General features: G+C 46.0%; 1 pseudogene; it reads left to right on the top strand.

The window, feature by feature from the left end:
* Nucleotides 1-25: 25 nt before the first annotated feature.
* On the top strand, nt 26-982 carry LOC130875211 (glyceraldehyde-3-phosphate dehydrogenase-like; annotated as a pseudogene).
* The last annotated feature ends 16,367 nt before the right edge of the window (nt 983-17,349 follow it).

Genomic DNA, 17,349 nt, shown 5'->3' with positions numbered 1-17,349 from the left:
CAGTGGCAGCCTTGTTCCTGAGACAATGGTGAAGGCCAGAGCGAACAGATTTGGTCATATTGAGCACCTGGTTACCAAGGCTGCCTTCATGTCTGGCAAAGTGGACATTGTTGTCATCAATAACTGTTTCATTGACCACAACTATATGTACCAGTATGACTCCACCCAAGTTCAATGGCACAGTCAAGACTGAGGATGGGAACCTTGTCATCAATGGGATGACGATTACCGTCTTCCAGGAGCAAGATCCCGCCCACATCAAATGGGGTGATGCTGGTGTTGAATATATTGTGGGGTCTACTTGTCTCTTTACCACCGTGAAGAAGACAGGAGCCCACCTGAAGGATGGGACCAAAAGGGTCATTGTTTCCACCTCTTCTGCTGATGCCCCCATGTTTGTGATGGGTGTGGACCATGAGAAGTGTGACAATTCCCTCAAGATTGTCAGCAACGCTTCCTGTACCTCTTACTGCTTAGACCCCCCTACCCCTGGCCAAGTCATCCATGACAATGTTGGCATTATGGAAGAACTCATGCCCATAGTCCATGCTGTCACTGTTACCCAGAAGACTGTGGGTTGCCCCTCTGGGAAGCTGTGACGAGATGGCATGGGGCTGCCCAGAACATCATCCCTGCATCTGCTGGTACTGCCAAGGCTGTGGGCAAGGTCACCCCAGAGCTGGATGGGAAGCTCCTTGGTATGGCCTTCCATGTTCCTACCCCCAATGTGTCCATTGTGGATATGACATCAAGAAGGTGGTGAAGCTGGCATCTGAGGGCCCACTAAAGGGCATCCTGGGCTACACCGAGGACCAGATCAACTCCCGTGACTTGAACAGTGACGCCCGCTCTTCCACCTTTGATGCCAGGGGCTGGTGTTGTTCTCAATGACGTTGTAAAGCTCATTTCCTGGTATGACAGTGAATATGGCTACAGCAATAGGGTGGATAACCTCACAGCCTACAAGGCCTCCAAGGAGTAAAAAGCCCTGGGCCACCCACCGCAGCAAGGACAGGAGAGCCCTCAGCTGCTGAGTAATCCCTGTCTCAACTCAGTCTCTGACACTGGGCATCTCCCTCACAGTTTCCATCCCAGACCCCAAGATAACAGGAGGGACTTAAGGAGCCCCACTCTCTAGAACAGCATTAATAAAGTTCACTGCACCCATCCAAAAAAAAAAAAAAGATACAATTGATCAAATAAACTTTATGACCTTGTCAGTTGTGAAGCTTCCTAGTCCAGTTTAGTGGAGTCAGCTGGAAGCTGGGTAACAACATTATTCTCCAGCAGATTCGTTTACCAGCTGTAGGAAGGTATTGATTATATCAACACATTCATGCTAAGTGAGAATCTGCTTCCCAGTATCTGCTTCACATGCGTGTGTGAGGATGAGCTGTTCCCTGGTGTGGTCTGTTAGGCAGTGAGAGACGGACAGTGGAATACCATGAGGAGCATTGTTACAAAAATGGTGCTTTTAAACGTGTTTACAGGAAAAAGCAAACTAACCCAGAAACATGGAAAGAGAAGAGCACCGAATAAAGATACTTGGGCAGCATTGTCTACTGTCAGTAATGACAGTTCAATGTCCTCTATTCGAGAACCTCAAAGGGATGAAGCCACATGCGAGGCTGAAGCAGCCTTGGATTTAGCCTGGCGTTTTGATCTTCCTGCTGTAGAAACACAACAGTAGAAGAGCTGGAGTAATTTGACCATGATAGCGCAGTTATTGAGTGGTTTCAGAATTAGAACTTGAATCCCAAGACAAGGCCTCCATAATGCCCACGGGTTGTTGCTGTCTGGTCACCTAGGAACACTTCCTTGCTTTGCTATAGTCTCTACCAAAAAAGAGTTGAGAATGCCTCTCTGGCCTGGTTCAGATGAACTCACAGCAGCATGCATGCGTGACTCTTACAAAATGGTATAATCATTTGTTTCCACGCTGCGATCATTACTTCTGGTGGAGCACCCTCTCTGATAGTTTCTGGACACTCCAGATAGATGATTTAGTTAGAACATGTGTTTAACCTGTGCCAACACACGGCGCCTGAGGAGAAACCCTCATCATGGCTTCTGGGAAAGGTTCCTTCTTTATTAAAGAGAAGAATGACACTTAGATGTAAACCTCCGAGTGAGAAGGTCAAATGGAACTTACTGGAAGCTGGGGAGAAGTGAGAATTGGAGTTAATGGGCTCAGAGTTTCAGTTCTGCAAGAAAATTGTTGTAGAGACAGCCACTGACAGTGGCCGCACAGCGTTCTGGATATATTCAATACTGCTAGAGTATACCCTGAGAATGGTCGAGACAGTTTTTATAAGAAAGGAGAAAGACGAGAGCTGAAGACAGCCTACTTCCTGTTGTTAGCTGCAGCTCGGTGAATAGGTTATGTACATAGAAACCTGAAGATGAAGCCCAACAATGAACAAGGAGCTGCAGAGGGTGCCTGGGACTCATCCTCTCATTTCTGGAAATGTGGCAAACACGCAGTCAACTGCAAGCGCAGCGTCACGAAAGGTCACAGGTAAAACCCCCTGTCATGAGCGTCTTCACTTCACTGTGCACAGGGACACTGTCTTAACAGCTAACATCGCAGACGGTCTTTCCTGCCTTGGGGCTTTGTGCAGACAGAACTGGATACAGTCCCTCACTGAACACACAGACACTTCTATAGCTGGTGTTTTTCTTTAAACGTGTCCGTGAGATTCATCCATGTTTCCTATCACTATAGATCACTCATTCTCACAGCTGAATACAATTTTATTAGGAGGCTATGCTGTAATTTATCCATTTTGATTCTTGACAGGTATGTAGACAGTTTCCTAACTCATGCTATTAAAAATAGTGATTCTGCGAGTGATTTCTCCTATGTGGAATGCTTGGATGTGCCTAGAAGTAGAATTGCTGGGTCTCTGGGTATGACTATGTTCATAATTAGAGAATCCAGACAGTTTTCCAAAGTAGGGTGCCAATTTAGATGTACCCTGATAAAACATAAACATGTATTATCTTCATAGATCCTTTTGAGCCATTGAACAAGCAATTCTAGAACTCCTAACTCACGTTGAGTGTTTAAGCAGTTGCTAGTGAGTTCCTGTCACACACAGCCCAAAGTTTCTTGACTAATAAGGGATTCTTTGTAGAAAGGTCATTGCCCTTTAAGGCCTAGCTCCTTTCAAGCCAGCTGGGTCACTCCTTCTCATCGCTAAGGATGGTGGGGGTGTCACCTGAGTGACTTCTTTGGGAGTGGCTCAGAGTTAGCTCATCTCCACTCTCCACCACTTGTCCAGGCTTGCTAATTCCCTCCTGGACTATCACAAATACTCCGCTGGTGACAGTCCCGCATGAAGTCCTCTCCACTGTGGCATTGCCTCCAGACCACCCACAGGACTAACTGCCGTGTATACACCCCAGTCAAACTCCAGCGGCCTTCCAGAGAATCCAACAGTCCACCGTCATTGTCTTCTCTGAGAACCCGTTCAGCTGCCCAAAAAGTAGAAAGAAGGACCTTGGCTAGAAATCAGCCATTATAGTGACTACAACTGAACTCATTTGTCCGACAAGGCCTGTGCCAAGGATATTATGGATGTTACCTCATTTTCTATTCACCTAGAAGATATTGTACCTATTTTTATTCAAAGCCCCTTAGCTCCAAATCTACCCTTTACTACTTGCTCTGTGAAAATAATGTTGAGCCTTAGAGGTAGAGGTATCTCTTAGTGTCCGAAGCCAACGGATTGTGAGACACTCTGTCCCCGCCATACCAGATTTTTGATATCAAAATCTGCAAATGCTCAAATCCCTTTTATAAAAGATTACGGTGTTTATAAATGACTTTATGTCATACAATACAATATAAAAATAATTGCTATGTAAATGGTTGAATTGTACTGTTTATAGAATAAGGACGAGAAAAAGTCTGCACATGTTCATATATAACTTTCCTGAATTTTCTGACCCACTCTTGATTGAATCTCCTGTTGTCCCTGGATCCAGAAGGCTGTGCTAAGGAGCACCATGTTAAATCTTGGCAGTAGAGGGCGCTGGAGAGGCACCACGCGCAGAACCATCCTAAATTGTGGCCGGCTTCTTTTATCCAGCTGAGCCCAAGCACAGTTCTCTAAGGGCCAGGTTTGTTCCGCCACTTCCCCAATGCTCCTCCCCCTCTTTCTGAGTCACCTTTTCCTCGATGATCTTCCCTGGCATTCTAGAAGGTGGAGTTTAAGTACATTTAGGAATTTCCAGCTTGCTCATCATCTGTGCACCACCTCGCCTTCTCTGCCACTCAGAGAGCCATAACTGTGCCCACAGCCACCGTGTACATCTTAGCCCTGGGCCGGTGGGCGGGAGGTCTCGGGTTCCTGACTGGACCTTAATTAATATGCCTTTTCCTCCTTTGGGGGCTTTCGTTTTATTTTAGAGGGAGTTGTTAGTTGTTTTTCTTTCTCCTCTGTGTAGCTCCTGTCATTAATTACTATTTCCATTTGATTAGCTGGATCAATTGACTGTAGAGCCTTAAAACTCAAGCATCAGTTGGTTTTGTTTGTTTGTTTTAACTTGCTGTGTAAACCAGCTGCCTGCAACTCCAAAATCCCTCTGCCTTCCCCACCCCCCAGCGCTGGGATTAAGGGCGTGCGACCACACCCATCCAATTTCACCTATAGGAGCAGCCTTTCCTGTGGTTTTCTGACTTGCCTACACCGACTGGCTGTCCTCCATTCTCCGTGCTTGTGTGCGGCCCTCACCTGGGGTCTGCTTCGAGTGGCATACTGGGACTCTCTGTGTGGATCATTCACTATGCACACCCGCATTTTATCTTGTTTTGTTTAGTTTGAGACAGGGTCACATGTAAGCCACGCTGGCTTTGAACGCCTGATCTTCCTGGCTCTTCCTCTCAAGTGCAGAGATTACTGATATGTGCCACCATACCTGGCACTTATTTTTTTTTCTTCGAGACAGGGTTTCTCCGTAGTTTTTGGTTCCTGTCCTGGAACTAGCTCTTCTAGACCAGGCTGGCCTCGAACTCACAGAGATCCGCCTGCCTCTGCCTCCCGAGTGCTGGGATTAAAGGCATGCGCCACCACGGGCCGGCCTGGCACACACACACACACACACACACACACACACACATATATATATATTCTATTTATTTTATCTAATTTTTTTGCAGGTATATATTTTTACAAATATCCCTTGAAGATGGGAATGGTTGACACATGCTTATAATCCCAGCATGTGGGAAGCTGAGGCAGGGGGATTGAGGCCACTCTGGACTACAGTCACAAAACAAGCAAAGAAAAGCTCACTTCATTACCTACGTGGGGCTTGGAGACGAGCAAAGGTCCACAGGTGTTCATTCTGCTGTCTTCCCCAGGACCCCCATGTGTAGTCTTTTGAAATCTACTTTTTACTTTTTCAGTGCTGGAGATAGATTTCAGAGCCTCCACACATACTAGGGAAGTTATACCCCCAGTCCTAAAAGTCTATTTTTGATTTTTAATTTAACAGTATATCAATTGTACATATTCTTTTGTGATCTCTCTCTCTCTCTGTGCATGTGTGTGTGTGTGCATGTGTGTGTGTGTGTGTGTTTGGAGACAGTCTCACTAGATAACCCATGCTGGCCTCAAGCTCATGACCCTCTGGTCACAGCCTCTAAAGTCCTGGGATTTCAGGTTTACACTACCAGGCCCAGCTTATTACAATGTCTTCTTTGTATCTAGAAGTAGCAACACACACACACACACATATATATATATACACATATGCATATACATAAGGACATCCCACATCACTCCTTAAATTAATTACTACCACATTTTAAAAGGCCTTTGCTAGTTTATGCTGAGGATATGAGAAAATTCATTTAACTTGTACCTTTTTTTTTTTTTTGAAATTTAAGGTGATTACATTTGCTTGCTCTTGAGAATTTTATAAAAGTCCTGGGTAGGCCTGTATAGAGCTGGAGGTGCCCTCCCAGAAGTAATGAGGCAGCTGTCACAAATACAGCACAGTTCACTCCCAAGGCCTTCTGAAGAACTCGTAAACAACTGGAATCCTCTGCTTTGATGCCCCACCCCGCTGTCAAGGACACAGCATCCAAATAAATGCCAGCTAGGCAGCAGCGGACCCAAGGAAATGCAGTGCTCATTATTTTAAACTGTGTGCGTGCACACACGTGTGCGTGCTCTGTGTGAGTGTGCGTGTGACACGTCTGGAGGTCAGAGGACAATGTTGTGGACTTCATGCTCTCATCGCCTCTTGTGAGTTCTGGGGATTGAACTCAGGGCATTTGACTTGCAGCAAGAGCCTTTCAACACTGAACCATCTCTGGCCCTCTCTTTTCTTTTTCTTGCATTTTCCATCTAATTTTGCTTTTGATCTATGAAATAAATCGGTCACAGGTTTCTTTTGCTTACAAGAAATGAGTTTCTGCCTTGGATTCATTGTCGTCACTGTTGTACACAATGTTCCTGTGTTCCTCCACCGAGCTAAGCGGGCTTCATCCGGGCTCATGTTCTAACATCTAGGGCTGTCGCACAAGGTCTCACCCTCAAGCTCCAGCTTGTTACATGAAGGAAGACTCTCTATGCCTCAGGTTATAAAATGTGCCAAACAATGATGTAACGGCCCAGAAATAAATATGGGATACTCAATGAATGTTAAGCACTGGAGAAACTTACACAGAAACTGAAAACAGTCCTGACCCTTCAAGTCTTTGCCCTCCTCCACTCACAAACACAGACAGGCAATTCACAAGTAAATGCAAACTTTTCAACAGCCCAAAAACCCACCCAGAAGTCAAACACCCCATACAGAGCCTTTCCTTGTCCTTGTGAGAGCTCAAAGAAGGACATCCAGCAACACAGCCTTTGGGGTTGAGAGCAGCAAGAACCAGGGCGGTTTGGGACAGTGTTCCCTTTCAGGAACTGGAGCGAAGACTGAGCTTATTCATGGGGCTTGAGGGATTTGGGGGACAGTTAAACTTCCCGCTCTCCGGGGCTCCACCTCCAATCCTGGAAGGGGCTGTGCCCTGAGGGTTGGCTCACCCTCTGAAGGGCGATGTGAGTGCGGGTCCAAACCCAGCATCCGCTGTAGGAGATGAGAGCTCGGATCTGAGGCTCCGTGGCGTGGCTGCTCTTCAGACATATGCGACTCATTTCTGACCCGACGCCCGCTTCCGCGGACTTCGGTCCTGCAGGAGCTAGACATGGATTCCAGAGGCTCAATACAACTTTTCATGCCTCTTACTCACAGAACAAGCACCTAGGTGCCAGCGGCATGGTTCCAACAGAGGAGAGGTTAGAAGAGAGAGCCTGCCAGGGGGGACCGGGCAGGCAGGGTGGTCAGAAGGGAGACAGGAAGGGCTTTCATTTATGGCCTGCACATGTGACTGAGGGAACACTAGTTTCCGTTTCCGTATGATTCCATATTCACTACACAGAAGTTTTCTTTTATTTCTCTCTTTTTTTTTTTTTGCTTTATGTGAGGGGCATATGCCCGTGTGTGTGTGTGTGTGTGTGTGTGTGTGTGTGTGTGTAGGGGCCAGAGGTTAGTGTTGGGTGTCTGCTTAGTTTTTGAGACAGTCTCTCCCTGAAGATGGAGTTCAGTGATTAGCTAGGCTGGCCAGTGAGTTCTGGTATCTACTTGTCTCCGTACCCCAATGTCAAGCTTTTCATGTGAGTGTCGGGGATCTGAACTCAGGTTCTAACGCTGGGACAACTAACATTTGACCTGCGGAGTCATCTCCCCAGTCTCTGTTCTTTCAAGAGGGAACGTATTGATAGAGGCTGTACCAGTCAGCATGCCCCCTCCGTAGGCCCTGTGTGTGCAGACTGTGGAGTCCACACAGCAGTTCTGAAGTGCCACTCACTGTCTGTCTGGTGAAACAGTCCTTTGTGTTTATTGAGCACATACACACAACAGGCCACAGAGCTTGTTCTCGGAACTCGAGTGCCCTGGAATCCTCACAGTGGGCTACCTGAAGGCAAACCTACCCAGGATATTATTAAGAATACAAAGTATGAGGCTGAGGATGTGCTTTGGTTGGCAGAATATTTGCCTAACATACAGGAAACCCTAAGTTCTAGACTCGGTACTGCATGGACAGGCCATTCAGGGCACAGTGGTGCTTGCCCATGACCCTCGCAGAGTGACAGCTTCAGTGGCTCCCTGTGTCTGTCTCGTCACTCATGGCTTCTCACCTAAATTACCCTGAAGCCACTTCTGCATTTCTGGATTAGCAGCAGCCTTTCCCAGGGCGAAGGAAGCTCCCGAAGGGCAACGCCCTCCATTACTCACCATCCTAATTCCTAGCAAGGATGCTGACTCTACTCCTGGGTCAGGGAAGGATGTGACATTGGAGTAAGACCTTAAAGAATATCAGTGCTGGTGGAGAAGACAGAGCCTCGGGAAGGAGACTCCCAGTCTTGGGGTTGTAGTGGAATGGGGGACCAGGAGGCCTCTGTTCAGAGTTGTCAGGATGTGTTGGGAGAGTGGCAGGAGCTTGGCCATGCAGGATCCTATGTGCCTTCCCCAGGGAGAGAGAAGCAAGGAAGGTCTTATGGGGGTATTGAAGCTTGGGGTATACCCGGGAAAGCAGCCTGGAGCCTCCCAGGCAGTAGTAAGACAGTCTAGGTGAGAAAAGCTGAGGGCCATGTGAACTGAACTTTCCAGAGTCTCCAAAGCTGATTGATTGGTTAGGACTCTTGATTGTGGAAAGTTGAAACGGTCCAGATCTGGAGATGACTATCTCTGGGTCATTTGCCCCTTTAATAGCCTCTCAATGTCCACTGTTGTCTTACCTAACAGCGGCATGAAACATTTCAGAATGTTTTAATGGACTTTAGCTTCCACCAACCCAAAGCTAAGAACACCGTGAGACAGTGTCCGCAGCTCACAGCACAGACTTTCCTGTTTCGCTGTAACCCATGAGCTTCCCACCAAGGTGTTCTTTTAGATGCCTTGCTTGGGTCTGTCTTTTGTTCTGTGATCATAAAAACTTCTGAAATCGTTGCAAATGACTGCTTTGGAGAAAAGGTGTCTTCAACATGGCAGACAAATCCCAAACAGACAGTAATTAATATTGATTGGGCAGTTGAATGAACCGCTACTTCATGCTTTAACGTCTTCGAATCATGTGCCTATGCACCCTTCTCCCTAGACAGAGACCCAGCATCTAAACTTGTCTTTCTCTTGACCATTGGCGCTTATTCCCTCAAGGGCCAGAGTCTTTATTGGAACCAACTGACCTGTGCTGAGGATTCTGGGAGCATTAGAAAGAAATAATATGACATATGGAGACCTAAACATGACAGGGCCTTAGAGGGAAGACGAGGCGTCCCTTTAAAGACTGTAGAGAAGCTAGCTTCATTAAGAGTAAGAATGAGGAGCTGGAAGGGCTGCTCAGTAGTTAAGAGAGCCTGTGGCTCTCACAGAGAACCTGAGTTCAGTTCCCAGCACCCATGTTGGGTGGCTCACAACAAGTAATCCCAGCTCCAGGTGAAACACCTCTGGCCTCCGAGTGCCCCATGCACACACTGCACACAAAATTAAAAAGAATAGAAATGCATCTCTTATGAAAGAATGTGAATGAATGAGAGAGGGAGACAGAGGTAGTTGTGACTGAGGATGGTGGGGTGGGGAGTGGCGGCGCCTCCTCAGAAAGTAACCTTGATGTTATTTCCTGGGTGACACCCCTGAGGCGTCTCCTCTGGACCAATCCTAAGAACAAAGAAAAAAGTTGTGAAATTATAACCTTTTGGAAGTGGCGAGAAGTTTCACATCATGTGATTTAGGTCTACATAGCACACACGATAAGTGTGGGAAAACCCAGATATTCCAGATTAAGAGCTGTCAGCTCACGGCACAGAGTGTTTCTTAACTCTGTCCCAGAGAGAGTTGCGGGGAGGTGTGGTCTGATCCAGGCTATGGGATTCGACCTAAAGACGAACGTTCCAACATAATTCCTCTCTTTGAGAGGTTGAGGCGGGAAGGTTGACAGTTCAGTTTGCTGGACTGCATGAGATCAAGTCTCAACAGCAAACAAAACAAAACAAAAACAAAACAAAAAACCCTCAAGCAAAAAAGCAAGAAAATTTAGGTGAAAACAATTGTGCTGTATTTATTTCGATGCTAGAGAGTTTTAAGCAGGGACTGCGTGTGTGAGGGGTGTAGGGGTGGGGGTGTGGGGTGTACCTGGTCTCACTTGCTGGGGTGGTGGCTCTGCTGCATGGGATGTGGGGGGGACTGAGGTGGGTAAGGCAGGAGCTTGTTAGCATTGGTTCTCTTAGAAGCTGTGGCTTGTCAAGGCTGGCCCTTGTATGGGCTCTGGGGCCAATGTCTTCTCCTGGTGTTTATTTTTATTGTGTTGTTCAGCTTCCTGCTGGACTTCTTATACAAGTGGCTGGGATGTGAGACACAGCTGTTTACATCTCCTGAGCCCTTCTTTCCTCAACTGTCCCAGGCATGACATCTTCTTCAGGAAGCTTAATCACAATATTGGAGAGAACAGAATGCCTAGAACGAGAGCCGAGAAGAATGTGCTAGGAACTAAATGGAGTCAGGAGTGAGATGAATGCTTGGCTCTCTCCAGAATCCTTCTAGTCCTGGTTGTAGAATGCAGGGCTACTTCCTTCTAGGCAAATTGTGGTCAGGGAAAGAGCATTCAATTGGTGTTGGGGACTCATGCCTCTAGAGCACACAATTCAGTGTTCGGTCTAACTGAAACCCTTGTTGAGAAGCAACCAGCTTCTCAGCCCTCCTGTGTGCTCTCTGTCCACTTGCCTCTGCTCAGGCCCAGCCGACACCTACAATCCAGGAATGCATACATACGCCTATTCCTTGTTACTAATGGAACATTCTCTATTTAGGGGACGTAGCTCTCAAGGAGACCTGAAGATGAGTGAGACATAGACACAGCCCCCTCCCAGCCTGTCAAAATCCGTCCTGTCCTTTGAGCTCACCTCACAACTACCCCTCCATCACCTAGATGAACTCAGGTGACCTGGGAAATCATGGTCCCGGAACAGTTCAGATTTGAATGTGTCCGTGGAGACAAGTCACCAGGGAAGGACGAGCCAGTGGGCCCTGATGGGACTGGGTCCTTTGCCAGCGGTTCTGGGCTGCAACTGGGAACAGAACTGGATTGCTCAGGGAGAACTAGGTAAAGGGGAAAAGATCTGAGGCCTCTTTTTTCCCTGTTGCACCTCTACATATGGCCACACGGGGTCAGTATCCTTTTAGGGTTGACCAGGAGAACTGTGACCGGAACAGTCCTGGGCCCCACAGCTTGCTTTCTCGGAGGTCTTTTTGAAGAGTTGAAATAACCGCAAAATCCTCCCCGCGACTCGGACCATTGTGGCCTCTTAGACTCCTTCATGAGGAGGGACCAAGAGTGAGGATGGGGTAGCGCATCGTGTGGGGAGGCGATCACATGGTTTTCCTGAGAGGAACCACAGGGGCGGCACAGGGGCTGCCCAGGCTGGATCTGTCGGAACTTGCCTGGGCTGCATAGGCAGGAGGGTCTCACAACAGGGAGGTAAGACTGAGCTATGCAGCCATATGCCCGTATGGTGCACCTGGGGTCCCAGTCTACCACAGACTACTCCTGCTGGTCCTGTTTGATCGTCGTGTGTGTGTGTGTGTGTGTGCGCGCGCGCGCGCGCGCGCGCGCGCACATGAGAAGACAACAATTGGTTCCCTTCTTCCACCTTTCCACGGGGACCCAGGGATCATGCGCAGCTCATCATTGGGTCGCAAGTGCTTTTATCTACAGAGCCATCTCCAAGACTCTGGTCCTAATTTTAATGACTCCCAGAGACTCAGTAAGACAATAACTCTGTGGCTTAGCCTATATACCAGTGCTGATACAATGGCCAGCCACACTGCCCTTTCCCTCAGAGTTCTTTTGAGGGAAAACATCTAGAGGTCCACCAGCAAATGAATGTCTCACGGGCTCGTGTGCTCTCTCCTGTTGCCCAAGGCCAAGCATTTCTCTAGATGAAGATGGCTTCCAGGGCCTGGGAGAGGAGGACTAGGGTGGGGACCTTGGGGAGGAGTGGGGTTGGCCCAGACCGAGCTCTGAAGGCCAGGATTGACTGCTGGCATACAGTTCTGGCCAATACTTGGGCTAGACACAGATCTAGATTTTGTAGGGTTTGAAGTTTGAGGTCCTCTGTAAGAAAAATAACCCAGGACTAGAGAGATGACTCGATGGTTTAGAGCAATCGTTGCCCTTCCCAAGGACCTAGGTTTGGCTCTCAGCACTCACATGGCAGCTTGCAACAGTCAGTAACTCCAGTTCCAGGGTCTCCTTGGGCATCATTGCACACACATGACACACAGATATCCATGCAGGCAAAACACTCATATATGGAAATGGAAACATATAAATCTCAAAAAAAAGAGAGAAAGAAACCAAGTGCTGAATTACAAGTAAAAACTTAGGTGTAAAAGTAAACACTTTTTAGGATGAGAAAACATGTCATATCAATTTATGAATTTTTAAATCAAACATAAAATCAAAAAATTAATATTTTCAACATGGCACTTCACTGTAATATTCCATTTGTTTTTGGATGTCTAGGCTTTGGTTAGCACTTCATGGGTCAACAGGGTCATCTTCTATTTAAAAGAGAGAAGAATAGCTATGGGATCAGCCTTTCTACGGGACGGTTGATCGACATTTATATAATGTTGCCTTTCAACCTGTAGCCTTACTGTTTGCTTACAGGTTCAGGAGAGAGCCTGAGCAGCATGTTCTGTCAGCCCGAACATAGAGAAAGCATGTCGCGGTCCCCTGTGTACACTCCGTTATTAAACATGTTCCCGACGAAAAATGATCTCGGCAGGACAAACCCTGCTTTTACATTCACAGTGGATAAAAAGACTTTTCACAAAGTGGCATCTGACTCAGAGCAGGTTTGAGTTTCCTCTCTTGTATACTCCCCATCCACTTCCGGGGCTGGCTGTGGAGGGTCACGTTCACATTGCACTGACTTCGTAAGTGGTAGCCAGTAAGGACAGTCCTGGGAGTCATTCACACACTGAAGGAGGGCTGCTGCCAGAGGGTCACATGATTAGCTCACAATCTAAAGATCTTAACTAGCGTTTGTTCCTGGTTTGCTTAGCTGGACCTTGAGATCAGAATGTTTTTTTTTTTTATACAAGGATTTATTTATGTATTTATTTATGTATGTATTTATTTATTTATTATGTACACAATATTCTGTCTGTGTGTATGTCTGCAGGAGGCCAGAAGAGGGCACCAGACCTCATTACAGATGGTTGTGATCCACCATGTGGTTGCTGGGACTTGAACTCAGGACCTTTGGAAGAGCAGGCAATGTTCTTAACCGCTGAACCATCTGTCCAGCCCCGAGATCAGAATGTTGTATTCATAATATATTCAGATAACATTGAATGGACAAAACCAGAAATGATGTAAAAAAAATGGCTTATTTGGTTATTACTTGGTATTTTGCCATATTCAAATCCTGTGACTGGCCAAAGTTGCCACAATGACTCAATGGACCCCTAAGTTAGTTTTGGGGACCGCAAACCAAATTAGGTTGCAGTTTGTTATGTAATGACTTAAATACAGAGGAACCACTGGGTATGATTTTAGTTGGACAGAAATAACTGCATACCATATAAATACGCATATTCTTAACTCAGTTTCTCTCTAGCCAGAGGCCAAAACTGATTACAGCCCTTCCAGCCTCCGTTCAGCTTCAAGTGTGATTAAGGATGTCAAAATGGAACAAGAATTCATTGTGGCTAATACATTAACACTTCTGAATTTTATAAGTGCGAAACCAATTGTTTTGGGGTCTTCTGGAAACTTAGGAGGATCCTTGCAAGTGAGGTGTCTTCAGGCTTAATTGGCCCTTCTTAGTGCTGTGCAAAATCTACCTGTGCATGGGACCACTCCTCCCTCGCCTTCCAGGAACTGACCCACCATATTTGCTCTCTGCTGCCCAACTTCTATGACTTCCAGAGAATTAGTTTCCTGTCCTTCCAACTCCTTCCAAAGGGAACACAGCAAATCTTGGTCCCCAGCCTCTCCAGGGCATCACCTTTCCTTCCAGGATCATGTGACTTTCTAGAGACTGACAGTCAGAAAACAGATGCCAAACTCAGTGCTGTTACCTAATCTGTTCTTGCTGTCTGCTCCTCTGGGAGCTGCAGAGGGACTGTAGACACACTGAGAGATGGCAGTCTTTAGCTCTGAACAAAGGACTGCCTAGAGACTGCTGCCACATTTCAGAGGAAAGCAGCTTTTATCCCTGGAGGTAGGGTTGAAGCTCTAGTACGAAGAGAAGTGAGAGAGAATGGAGTCATGGCCACCCTCTCCTTAGGCCCTGTAAGACTGAGCACAGATTGCTGCTTTGATGCAATCTTTGGGGGGCAGAAGTTGCGCCTTATTTATCTATGCACCACCAATCCCTAGCACAGTTCTTGGTACATAGACGGTGCTGGATGGATGCTGAAAACCAGAACAGGACTGGATGATTGACAGCTTCCGGGTAGCCCTTGGGCAGCCTGGTACCTCAGTGGCTATGAGCATGTGAGGGCCAGGGCACTACTCCATCATGCTCTCATCGTGATGCTATTTTGTTTTTGTTTATTTTTGAGAGAGTTTCACTGTAGCTCTGATTATTCTGGAGCTGTCTATGTAGCCCAGATTGGATGCTACTTTATTTACCAAGAGTCTTAGCAATTAGACAAAGAACGCCCCCAGCTAGCATGTCCATGAATCCTAAGAAAGATCAATTGGGAAAACCGAGAACAAAACCATTCTAATTCCCCCGTGAGCACTGAAGCTTGGCCACCAACACAGAGACTCCAGGGCTTTGAAGGACTCTGCTGTCATCCCATCCTGAACAAAACACTGACAGACAGAAGTTGAAGGTTAAGGATGACACTTTTGGAAACAATGACAAAGGTACACAGAAGAGAGACGGTAGCTGTGTAATCATCCTCATGGTAGCTGTAGGAATCTTTGGGATCTCTTCTGGTGTTGTGAACTTTTGTTGGAATGAAATAAACAGTAGTAAGTCTATATACGCAGTATAAGTTTTCTGCTAGTGTGTGAGTTGGCTGGGTCTGTCCGGTTCAAGTTTAGAATCCCAGCTGCTCAGACAGGATTGTAATTTACAGGTTTGCCTCATGGAATACGTGAGTTCAAGGCCAGCCTGGGCTACTAAATGAGGCTGTCTCAAAAATAAAAACACGCGTGACTATATAGCTCAATGCTAGACTTTGCCTAGAAACCCTAGTTTAAAAAAATAAATCCTATGGGTGGGGTCCCAAGAAACAACAAAATCTGAAAGTAAAAACAAATCTGAGAGGTAGAAAGACCGCTCGCGGATAAAGGTAACTGCCACCAAGTCTGGTGACCCAAGTCTAGTCTGGGGCTTACATGGTAGAAGAGAAAACTGTCTCTTCTTGCAAGTTGTCCTCTCATGTCCACACACCAAACACATCCAAAAGAAGAAATATGGTAGTTTGTTTAAAAAAAAAAAGTCCCAAAATTGGTATTTTCCTTCAGTTGAGATTCCTTCTTCCTGGGTGACTCTAGGTTTGTGCCACCTTAAAACTAGCTATGATAAGTTATTTCTCATTTTCTTCACTTAATCTGTGTTTGCTTTGATTATGGCTTATCTGTGCTTCTTGTTTTCTCCTTGGGTGTGAGACAAGGAACTTGGGGTCTGCTGACTTGGGGTATCTTTGGTTGTCATCTGATTGTCTAAGACCCTCGTGCCCTGAGTTAAACCCTAAGAGCAGGGCAAGCTTCCTTCCTCTTAATAAACTGCCATCAGTTGACTAATGGTGACTAATTCAAAACTGAAAGTGAGGTTATGCAGGTTTTTTTTTTTTTTTTTGTAAAAACAAGAATTAATGCAAACTAATTCCTTTATTCTTCAGGTACCAGGAGCTTCTAAAACAGAGCTCAGAAAGTACAATGCTCAGCAAAATACAGCCAAATTTGAGATTTTATATTAATGAATTTATCAAGCAAAGCATTTTATTGAGTTTTTTTTTCAAAGACTAGACTTTTGTCTCCTTAACAAGGTCCCCCCCCCAAAGGAGGCTTTTCATATATCTCACCATAGGTCTTCCCCACCCTGCCCCAGCTGATGGGTTTGTTTGCTTTTTTAGCTACACTACACAACTTTGAATGTTAAAGACTGATACCAAAAACAAACAAACATACAAACACATAAATAAATAAATAAGCAGAGAAAGAATTCAGGAAACAAAGGGAATGTAAGATACAGAAAAATCCCTTAAAATAATTACAGTGATCCTCAGAAGGATCAAGGTCTAGGTTTTTTTTTTTTCTTTTTCTTTTCTTTTTTTGGGGGGAGAGGGGCTGGTTTAATTTAATTTTATTTTTCCTTTTGGTGTTTTGAGAACACCTCACTATGTATCTCTGACTATGTAGACCAGACTGGTCTCAAACTCACAGAGATCTTCTTTCTTCTGTGCTTCCATGTCTGGCTTACAGTTCATTTTTTTTTTTTTTTAAAGAAGGGAGTTGCCATTTAAAGAAAGGGATATGAGTGAATGAGAAACCACTCTTGGAAAACTGATAACAGCTCTAGCCCTCCGAGGATTGTGAATACCACTTTGTAGAAATCTCCTGGGAGTAAAACAAAAAGTCAAAGAAATGAAAAATAAGAAAGGTCAAATATCATACTGCAGGAGTTTTAGTGAGAAAGACCAGCGAATGGGAACACATCATCAATTAAACATACTAGAAAGATTTTCTGTGCCAAGTTCATAAATCACGGGCATGAAGGCATTGCGGAGAAATGAGACCCACAGTCAGGTACTTAATCTTGAGTTGTCTGAGCATCAAGAACACGGAGATGAGCTGGTAAGAGGAAGTCACATACAAAGGACCACAATGAGGTTTTCATCCAATACAGCAGTCAGGGAACAAGGAACAGTGCCTTCAAAGTGTGGAGAAATGCCTGCCGGTCTTGAATCCTGGTCCAGGCCAGGCTTGGCACCTTGTGAAGAAAAACGTGTTTTCGGACATGGTGATTTAGCCTTCTACACCCTTTTCACTCAGGAGTGTACTGATCAGCAACTTCACCAAAATGAGGAGTAGATCAAGGCAGAGAAAAGTAGGATCAGAAAGGAACTCAGGAGGGAGATGGAAACACAGCAGGACCAGGTAAGAGCAAGAGAAGGAGAGCTGGTGCCCTTTGAATAAGAACTGTGCTTCACATCCTGGGTGTTTGAACACTTGTTCTCCAGATGGTGGCGCTGTTTGGGAAGCTTTAAGTGGTGCAGCTTGGCTGGAAGAGGTACATCCATGGGTGTGAGCTCTGAGGTTAAAGT

Source organism: Chionomys nivalis, chromosome 5, assembly GCF_950005125.1.
Source record: "Chionomys nivalis chromosome 5, mChiNiv1.1, whole genome shotgun sequence".
Classification (NCBI taxonomy): domain Eukaryota; kingdom Metazoa; phylum Chordata; class Mammalia; order Rodentia; family Cricetidae; genus Chionomys; species Chionomys nivalis.
The sequence above is the reverse complement of the archived record's forward strand: the minus strand, read 5'-3'. Positions and strand labels throughout refer to the sequence as shown.